The sequence below is a fragment of the Amblyomma americanum genome, chromosome 2 (assembly GCF_052857255.1).
Source record: "Amblyomma americanum isolate KBUSLIRL-KWMA chromosome 2, ASM5285725v1, whole genome shotgun sequence".
Taxonomy (NCBI): Eukaryota; Metazoa; Arthropoda; class Arachnida; order Ixodida; family Ixodidae; genus Amblyomma; species Amblyomma americanum.
In genome coordinates, this window is record NC_135498.1 from 198693812 (window position 1) to 198704942 (window position 11131).

Below are 11131 nucleotides of genomic sequence, written 5' to 3' on the forward strand. Positions count from 1 at the left end.
GCTAGCGTAATGAAGGCGCGTGGCGCACACACTAGCTGCGTGCTCTGACGTCACTCTGCGTGTGCGCACAACTGACGAGTCGGGCGGCGTCTGCTCAGCCGTCGGCGCAGCGGTGAGGCATGCGACGCACACACTACCTGCGGGATATGACGTCACTCCGCGCATGTGCAGAGCAGCCACGCTGACGTCGCGAGGTGGCTGGCGTAGTGTAGCTATGGCTATAAAATCGCGTTGCAAAGTCTGCGCGCAGATGACGACATCCGTAATGGATACCAGCACAGCATCAGACTTTGTTGTGAAAATCTGAGGCAACTACTCATGCGATACAAGCAACGCAATCTACATGCTTGAATGTTCAGTCTAAAATTGAGTATATTGGCCAAGCAGAAACACCGTTCAGACATCTTTTTAATAATCATAAGCTCATTGCAAGAATTTGCACCTAATCTTATTTGTAAGCACGTGACCGATACTAAGCACCCTTTAAAAAACAAATTCAATTAACTTTCCTGGAATCAGGCTTCAAGACCCACCATGAACGCGAAGTTCGTGAATCGTACCTTATACGCAAGTTCAATACTGCCTCTGCCAATGAAAATGTTGGGGCCCGCCGCGGTCGCTGAGCGGTAATGGCGCTCGGCTGCTGGCCCGAAAGTACCGGGCTCGATCCCGGCCGCGGCGGTTGAATTTTGATGGAGGCGAAATCCTAGAGGCCCGTGTGATTTGCGATGTCAGTGCCTGTTAGAGAACCCCACGTGGTCGAAATTTCCGGAGCCCTTCCCTACGGCGTCTCTCATAGCCTGAGTCCCTTTGGGACGTTAAACTCTCATAAACCATAAACCATAAACCAAACCGAAAATGCAGGGAAGCTGACTTGCCTCGCGTGATAACCGCATTACTTTATAGTGGCATCCCATGTTTCATTTACGTTGACGATTTTTGTCTTCTTTCCCATTGTTTTGAGCAATCTTTTCTTCTACAGTATAATGCCTATCGCTGATTTGACATGACATCTCAGCAGCATACCCCATTGGCTTTCACATGAGACATTGTTAAATCAGCAATGGTAATCATCAGTGTTCTCACCTATTTGAATTTTTTCTCTTGTTCGCATTTTCTGTTTGCATTTTAGTACAAAACCAATTCTTTCGCAATTATGTGACTGCAGTGATCATTCACGATGTTTTAATCATTTTGACTGTGCTAACTCTTTTTCTTTCACTGCCGACTCAAACTGAGATGTTTTCCGCTGCGTTCCGCCGACCGGAATGTTTCCCTCACCACGTACGTGTACTTCTAAAAGCTGTGTCTTTCACCTGTACCCTATCACTCTGAAGGAGGCCAGAACCTGGTCGAATCGTTAGAATAAAGACCGCAGTTGCTTTTCCCGTCGTGTATGAACTCTAATCCGTTTATGTTCAACCGAATCCAACTGATCCACACCCGACTATGTATGTATATATATATATATATATATATATATATATATATATATATATATATATATATATATATATATATATATAATAAGGAAGCCAACAGTCACCGAAACCAAGGTGCTTTGGGGAATTTTTTTTAATTTATAGTGCAGATTAGTGGGAGAAAAATACTTCAATTAAGCTTTTATTTAAAGAAAACTACTTATAAAGGAGCAGAAAAGCAACCATGCCGCCGGTGGGATCCGAACCCACGACCTCCGAATATCGCGTCCGGTGCTCTTACCAACAGAGCTACGGCGAGGGCTGTCCAATCTGCTGCTCTAGTGGGTATTTATGTTTATTGCGTGTAAGCGAACCTTGAGAGTGTTCACCAGAGCCACCCTCGTCCATAGCGGCGGACGTAGCACGTCCTGTATTACCGCGAGCGTGACGTGGAACGTCATCTAACGGCGAGGGCGGACACTGTGCTAGAGCCCTCTTATGTTACCTATGGCATCAAGACTGCCAGAACCGAGACCCTCGTTAAGCTATTGGCATACAAGTTGAGGGAAATGATGGGCTCGTTTGACATATACATGAAGGAAGCCGACAGTCACCGAAACCAAGGTGCTTTGGGGAATTTGTTTTTAATTTATAGTGCGGATTAGTGGGAGAAAAATACTTCAATTAAGCTTTGATTTAAAGAAAACTACTTATAAAGCAGCAGAAAAAACAACCATGCCGCCGGTGGAATTCGAACCCACGACCTCCGAATATCGCGTCTGGTGCTCTTACCAACTGAGCTACAGCGACGGCTCTCCAATCTGCTGCTCTCGTGGGTATTTATGTTTATTGCTTGTAAGCGAACCTTGAGAGTGTTCACCAGCGCCACCCTCGTCCAAAGCGGCGGACGTAGCACGTCATGTATTACCGCGAGTGTGACGTGGAACGTGGAATAGCTTAACGAGGGTCTCGGTTCTGGCAGTCTTGATGCCATAGGTAGCATAAGAGGGCTCTAGCACAGTGTCCGCCCTCGCCGTTAGATGACGTTCCACGTCACACTCGCAGTAATACAGGACGTGCTACGTCCGCCGCTATGGACGAGGGTGGCGCTGGCGAACACTCTCAAGGTTCGCTTACACGCAATAAATATAAATACCCACGAGAGCAGCAGATTGGACAGCCGTCGCCGTAGCTCAGTTGGTAAGAGCACAGGACGCGATATTCGGAGCTTGTGGTTTCGGATCCCACCGGAGGCATGGTTGTTTTTTCTGCTGCTTTATAAGTAGTTTTCTTTAAATCAAAGCTTAATTGAAGTATTTTTCTCTCACTAATCCGCACTATAAATTAAAAAAATTCACCAAAGCACGTTGGTTTCTGTGACTGTTGGCTTCCTTCGTGTATTTGTCAAACGAGCCACTCATATCCCTTAATTTGTCTGCTAATAGCTTAACGAGGGTCTCGGTTCTGGCATTCTTGATGCCATAGGTAGCATAAGAGGGCTCTAGCACAGTGTCCGCCCTCGCCGTTAGATGACGTTCCACGTCACACTCGCGGTAATACAGGACGTGCTACGTCCGCCGCTATTGACGAGGGTGGCGCTGGTGAACACTCTCAAGGTTCGCTTACACGCAATAAACATAAATACCCACGAGAGCAGCAGATTGGACAGCCGTCGCCGTAGCTCAGTTGGTAAGAGCACCGGACGCGATATTCGGAGGTCGTGGGTTCGGATCCCACCGGCGGCATGGTTGTTTTTTCTGCTGCTTTATGAGTAGTTTTTTTAAATCAAAGCTTAATTGAAGTATTTTTCTCCCACTAATCCGCACTATAAATTAAAAAAATTCCCCAAACCACCTTGGTTTCGGTGACTGTTGGCTGCCTTCATGTATTTGTCAAACGAGCCCCTCATTTCCCTTAACTTATATATAATATATAATATATATATATATATATATATATATATATATATATATATATATATATATATATATATATATATATATATAAATATATATATATAAATATAAATAAATATATATATATATATATATATATATATATATATATATATATATATATATATAATATATATATATATATATATATATATATATATATATATATATATATATATATAAATATATATATATAAATATAAATAATATATATATATATATATATATATATATATATATATATATATATATATATATATATATATATATATATATATATATATATAATATATATATATATATTGTGAGCACTTTATGCGCTTCGTCGTCGCCTCTCTGGCTGCGACTTCATCCTCTTTTCATGCACTGTACATTCCCATCGTCATCGCTTAGTGCTTTTTGCTGGGAGCACGTCTTTGCCAGCGGGCTGGAATAAACGTCTCCCTTGAAGTCTTCCCTTACACGTGGTGGAGGGGCTCCTTGGATCCCCCGTATCCTCCTGCCCCGCTTCACGCTGGAGCTGCGTCCCGGTCCTCGCTTGTGTACTCTCGCCGTCATGCCTCAAGAGGAGAACGCCGACGGCCCGGGTTCCTCCCGCTCGCCCTCTGCTGCCCCCGTAACTTTGACCGTGAGCAGCCGTCAACGCGACCCCCAGATGTTTGCCGCGGCGACGACGCCGCGGCGACGACGTGGATGACTGGCTTGACCACTACGACTGCGTTAGTTCGTTCGACCGCTGGGACGATTCCCTTAAACTCATGAATGTGTCCTTTTATTTAACTGACGTTGCATGGACATGGTTCTTAAATCATGAAACGGATATTCCCGACTGGACAAGTTTCAAGCAGCAGTTGCGACAGATTTTTGGCTCTCCGGCTGTTCGATCTGAAGTCGCTAAGAAGCTTGCTGACCGCATCCAGCGCCCTGCCGAGTCGAACACTTCCTATATTGAGGATGTACTTGCTCTCTGCCGCCGTGTCAATGACACCATGACCGAGGCTGACTGTGTTCGCCACGTCCTGAAGGGTATCGGCTCTCTGGCGTTCAATGCCCTTGCCGTCCAAAACCCTACTACCGTCGATGATGTCATCGCGACCTGTCAACGCCTCGATCAGCTGCAATCTATCCGTTTACAACCTGACCCGGCTGCCTCCTTTTTGCCGGCCGACTCCGACCTGCGTGCCCTCATTCGTGAGGAGCTTCTCGCTCACGGTTCTCCGTGCCTCACCGTACCTGCGCCTTCTGTTCCGTCCTCTACTTGTGCTGTCCTTCGCAGCATCATCAAAGAACAGTTTGCCTCAGTAGCCTGCTCTCTGGCATCAGACACCCCTGCTATTCGCCCTCCACCCACGTACGCTCAGGTCGCTGCCATGCCACCTGTCTTTGGTCCGCCTCCAACGCCAGCGCCGCCCCGCGACCATGTCACCCCTTTAGCACATCAAGCCTCAACGCCAGCGTTCTCCTCGCTCTGGCGCCCCAGCCGCCCGATTTGTTATTATTGCGGCTTCCGGGGCCATATTTCCCGCTTCTGCCGCCGGCGCCTTCAAGACGAACGTCGCGGGTATGGGGCCTTTGAAAGCGACTACTCTACTCGTGCGCCCTCTCAACGCCATGCCTTCCCTGATTCTTTGGGACGTTCTTCTTCACCTCCCCCCACCTCTGCTCGCCCTCGTGGTTATCGGCCCACCAGAGCTCGATCCCCTTCGCCGTTCCGCTGCTCTTCTCCGCTTCGGCCGGCTTCTGCGGCGCCTGACCTGCACTCGGAAAACTAGCTGCTGCCGTTTTTGAAGGGAAAGCTGCATGCTTCGGACACCGACAAATACCTCCGGAGCGCCCGTCTAAAATGGTTTCAGTGTGGGTTGAAGGTTTACAGATAGAGGCATTGATTGACACGGGTGCTGCAGTTTCTGTTATTCACGCAGACTTGTGTTCTCGCTTAAGGAAGGTGAAAACGCCGTACGATGGGCCCTCTCTGCGTGGCGCTAACGACGTCATCATTCGCCCATCCGCTAAGTGCACTGTTCGGGTTTATATTGACGGTGTCCGTCACCACGTCAAATTTGCTGTGCTTTCTCCATGCGCTTACCTTATGATTTTTGGTTGGGATTTCTTGTCTTCTGTCAGTGCCTTTATTTCATGCCGTGACCGCATCGTGCACATGACCGAGAGCGACCCATCATCTGAAGTCCTCGAGCCCTGCCATCGCCTCATTGCCGCTGCTGATACGGTTTTTCCCGCTGGGGGTCAAGATCTTGTACGACTTACTTCTGATACCATCGTCCATGGGGATGTCCATCGCGCCTTCTGCTCGACATCTGATCAGGGGCCTTGCCTTGCCGCCTAGCCTGATTCGGTTTGAAAATGGGACAGCCGCCGTCGTCGCTGCCTTGAACACTTCTCGTGGACCTCTAGTATTACCCAAAGGCACTTCTTTTTCCTGCACATTGGACTTGCACCCGGTTTCCCTCGTCGTGCTTACCGCACCCTCCTCCTCGTGGCCTCCCTCCGCGGATGTTTCTCCGTCCTCTCTGCCACCATCAATCCAGATCTCCCAGCGTCGCAACGGCAAGAGTTACTAGACTTGCTTCTCAAGCAGCAGGAATCTTTTGATGAGGCTTCCTCTACCCTGGGCAAGACTTCTGTGGCTGAGCACCGCATCGTGACCGAGGGCACCTCGGTTGTTCGCCGCCGACCGTACCGCGTTTCCTTATCTGAACGCAAAGTCATCGAGGACAATTTGAGTGATATGCTCCGCCGAGACATTATTCGCCCTTCCGCCGGTCCCTGGTCTTCCCCGGTGGTTTTGGTGAAGAAGAAGGATGGGTCAGTGCAATTTAGTGTTGATTACCGTGCCCTCAACAAAATCACTCGTAAAGACGTTTACCCTATGCCCAGGATTGATGACTCCCTCGACTCTTTTAAAGGAGCTGAATACTTTTCGACCCTAGATCTCCGTTCTGGTTATTGGCAGATCCCCATGCATGAAGCCGACAAGGAACAAACCGCGTTCGCTACTCCTGACGGCCTTTACGAATTTAATGTTATGCCTTTTGGACTGTGTAACGCTCCTGCTACTGTTGAACGCATGATTGATACAGTCCTTCGCGGTCTGAAATGGAAAACCTGCTTATGCTCTCTGGACGATATTGTTATTGTAACGTACTGGGAATTACTTTATTCTGCACGTAGTACAACACATAATGAACGTAGCACTGCCGGAGAAGGCGACCACACTATGACACTTAGCGCGAACACGCTGTCCACGTGACTGTCCCACACCAGAGCTTGCCAGGGATGTGGCGCCACCCATCGACACTGTGGGGAGCGTTGACATGTAGTTCCCGACAGTCCCACTACGCGGCTGCACCCGTCCGCATCCGAAGACCGAACTTAATCACGGACACAACACTTTTGCCCCCTAGAAGTATGCCTTGTACCAAGTAGGCTGCCGTCTGATCCGTGCTGGTCGTTTCGATATGCTCGATTCGGGTTCGAGTGGACGTGAAGAGAGCATAGCTAGAGTGCTTTCTGCTGGATTACTGTCCATGCCCCACGTGAGCGTTGCTGAGGCTTGTCTGTCCACCTGAACTTCGCCAGTACGCTTCCTGAGCTGGTTTAGATGGCGTCTCACAATTCTTCCTGCGCATTTCACAAGCCAAGATCTGTGGCCCATCCTCTTAACCAGAGTTCCTGCTGCCCAATCTGGCCCCTTGCTGAATTGTTTTACCCATACGGCTGCTCCTTGCATGTGTTGACGACTCCTAAGTAGGTCAAGTTGTGCAGCCTCCTGTCCTTCCGAAGCAATGATGAGGTCCAACTGGTTTGGCAGCTCCCGCCCGAACATGGCTTTAGCCGGTGTTAGCCCGGTTGACTGATGCACAGTGGTATGCTGCCGAAACAGAAAACGTGACAAGCGAACACTGAGCGAACCGAACGGTTCCCTGGCCAGTGCCCTCTTCAGTTCTCCAACATAACGTTCTGCTTGCCCATTTGTAGCAGGGTGGTACGGGGCTGACGTTACGCTTCGAATGCCATTTCTCTGGTAGAAGTCTTGTATCTCGGAAGACACAAATGCAGCCCCATTGTCCGACACAACCTTGCGTGGTATGCCAAATGTGGCAAACAAAGAGCGCAGCACACTAATGACTGCTGTTCATTTGGGGCTGTTCATCGGTCGCACCTCCACCCACTTGGTGAAAGCGTCGACAACAACCAAAAAGGTATGTCCCTCTACCGGACCTGCGAAGTCCACGTGCAATGTGTGCCATGGTGTCGTTGGATGAGTCCAATTTGGAACTGGAGCCTTTTTTGGATCGTTCTGGGTGCGCTGGCAGTGGGCGCATGACTGGACAGTAGTTTCGATCTCGGCATCCAAGCCAGGCCACCAAAGATAACTGCGTGCACAAGCCTTCATGGCTACAATTCCACGATGGCCTGCGTGCACCAATGAAATGGCCTGTTCTCGTGCTCCTGCCGGTATGACAATTCTTGAGCCCCAGATGATGCATCCTCGATGGATAGCAAATTCGGTGGCTCTTCTGCGGTATGGGGTGAAACTGTCTCCCTGCAGACGCTGCACGGTGCCATTCTGTACTGCTGAAAAGACCTTTGCTAGAATTGGATCCTCTTGCGTTAGTGTGGCCACAACCTCAGCTGTCAACGGTGGTCGTGGTAACGCCTCGAACATGAGCACATCTCCAGGTGGGTTAGGCTCTTCAATGCGGTCTGGCAGAGGCAGTCTACTCAGCGCATCTGCATTCTGATGACGACTACCGACACGATACTGGAGGTCGTAGTTGTATGCTGACAGTTTAAGGCACCACCTTTTCATTCGGGGCGAAAGCATTTCCGGTACTGGCTTCCGTGGTCCGAGAATCCCCAGTAACGGCTGGTGGTCAGTCACGAACGTGACTTCTCGACCCACAATGTACTTGTGGAAGTGGGTGGCTGCAAAAACTACAGCGAGACCTTCACGGTCAAGTTGTGCATAGTTACGTTCGGCAGCACCCGTGATGCAAACGCAATCGGCGCCTCTCTGCATTGGCTGTTCAGCTGAGCAAGCACGGCACCTACACCATAAGGTGAAGCATCACATGAAATCAAGAGGGGCTTGTTTTCGTTATAGTGTGACAGGACAGTCCTCGACAACAAGCCCTGTTTGAGCTCATCAAACGCATTTTGATGCCGTTGCTCCCACTTCCAAGTCTTATCCTTTGCCAGAAGTTCATACAGTGTTGCTGCCACTGTAGCACTGCGCTCCAGAAAGCGATCATAGAAGGCAAACATGCCTAAAAATGACTGCAGTGTCTGCTTACTTGCGGGCGCTGGTGCCTTCACGATAGCTTCCACTTTTCCCTCAGATGTGTGAATCCCTGCTGCATCAATCTTGTGACCCAGGAATTTAACCTCCGCTACACCAAATTGACACTTGGATTTTCACAATCGAAGGTTTGCCTGAGCCAGCCGCTGGAGAACTGACGCTAGGCGGTCCTTGTGCTCTTTTGCTGTTTCTCCACTCACGATGATATCGTCCAGGTAAACACAAACTCCTGGAAAGCCGCTCAAGGTGGTCTCCATGAACCGCTGGAAAATTGCTGGGGCGGCTGGAACACCAAATGGAAGCCTGTTTACCTTGTACAGCCCCTTTGTAGTGTTCACTGTGAGAATCTGTGCTGTAGCTGGAGTCACATGAAGTTGAGTGTAAGCTTGAGCCAAGTCCAAGTTTCTGATAACCCGGCCACCTTTTAAAGTGCTAAACACTTCCTCTGTTGTGGGCAGGGGGTATGAAGCCTTTTTCGCAGCCTCATTTACTGTACAGCGGTAGTCACCGCAGGCGCGCAAGCTTCCGTCTTTTTTCCGCACCCATACTAGCGGTGTAGCCCAGTCTGAGCGTTGTACCGGCTCCCAAATACCGTCTTCTACGTACTTGTCAATCTGCGCCTCTGTTGATACGCGCATGGCAAAGGGTACTGGCCGTGCCCTCAAAACTTGGGGCTTGCCCCCACCTTCAGTTCCAGATTTACTGGTGCACCCGTGTGTCCTGTGGCGTCTTCACGAAAAATGTCTTCATGCTGCTGTATCAACTCGGTCAAACTGCCTTCCTACGTTGTCTGGTGAATGCCGTCAAGCTCGATGCCCAGCCTGTCAAACCAATTGCGTCCCAACAAGCTGCATCCAGTGCCCTCGACAACGAGAAGCGGTAGCTTGCAAGCTGTGTTCTTGTGACGAACCATTACTGTCGCCGATCCGACAACCTGCAGTTGCTGACCTGACCAGGTGCGCAGATGTATGTTGTCCTGCCTCAGAGAGGATGGGTGTGCATGCCATACGGTTTGAAATGTCTCTGCTAACCATGGTGCACGCTGCACCAGAGTCGACCTCAAAAGTCACACGTTTGCCGTGCACTGTAAGCTTCAGAGTAAACTTCGGGGCGCTGAATCCGTCTGCCACTGCACAGAGGTCATGCAACGTTGAAACCTCATGTGTGGTTTCGTTAGTTCCGCAGTCCGTGAAGTTTCTAAGGAGATGCTACGCTGGTATGTCTTTTTCTCAGCCTTCTTCCTGGAAATACAAGCCTTGGCAATGTGCCCTTGTTTCCGGCAGTAATTGCAAATAGTTTTGCTGAACTTACACGTCTTGGGACTGTGCGAACCGTCGCAACGCCAGCAGCGTTGCCCTTGGTGAGGATGCGTCTTGGAAATCGACACGCTGGCGCTGGCGCGCGTAGCCGCCTTGTTGACTTCCGTGTGATCAGCTTTTATCTGTCGTTGCTGCTGGACGGCGCTTTCTGCTCGAATAGCGAAATCATAAGCCTTTGAGAAGGTCAGGTCCTTCTCTGCAAATAGTCGCTGTTGAAGATTCTGGTCGCGAAGACCACACACGAAGCGATCGCGCAACATCACATCTAATGGCAGAAGCGTTGGATTGCAGCCCGTAGCTCCTTGCTGTGTTGGTGATGCCGTTCCCTCAGCTGGCGTCGCCGTAGCTGTTGTTGCCGTCGGCAGCGTGCCGAAATTGCAGCTCGTAGCCAACTTGCGTAGAGCGGCAACATAGTCGTTTACCGACTCACCTGGGAGCTGGTCTCGCCTTTGGAACATCGCGTGACTGTAGACTTCGGACGGACGAGGGTCGTAGTGTGCCTGAAGTGCGGCCACGATCTCGGCATAGCTCACTTGGTCGGGCGTCTTCGGTTGAAGCAGCGCACAAACCACGTCGTAAATTTGAGCACCGAACAGTGTAAGCAAGTGTGATCGTTGCTTGACAGGTTGAGTCACATCGTTGGCCTCGAAGAAAAATTGTAGCCGGCCGAACCACGATGCCCAGTTGGAGCCAGTAAACGCCTCCAAACGTGCAGAAAAATCATGCTGGCGCTCAGCCATGACTCACTGGATGCTCCACTATGCCCTCTGGGCTTCCCTGCCACGGGTGATCCGCCTCGTCGCCAATGTTACGTACAGAGAATTACTTTATTCTGCGTGCAGTACAACACATCATAAACGTAGCACTGCCGTAGATGGCGACCGCACCACTATGACACTTGGCGCGAACACGCTGTCCACGTGACTGTCCCACACCAGTGCTTGCCAGGGATGTGGCGCCACCCATCGACACTGTGGGGAGCGTTCACATGTAATTCCCGACAGTCCCGCTACGCGGCTGCACCCATCCGCATCCGAAGACCGAACTTAATCACGGACACAAGTTATCTTCAACTTTTCGTGAACACTTTGGCCGCCTCGATGAAGTGCTCACTTG

The 11131-nt window shown here is 50.0% G+C and overlaps 1 pseudogene; it reads right to left on the reverse strand.

The window, feature by feature from the left end:
* LOC144120323 (uncharacterized) overlaps window positions 1-10755 on the reverse strand; it is a 31442-nt pseudogene extending 20687 nt beyond the window's left edge.
* Window positions 10756-11131: the final 376 nt, after the last annotated feature.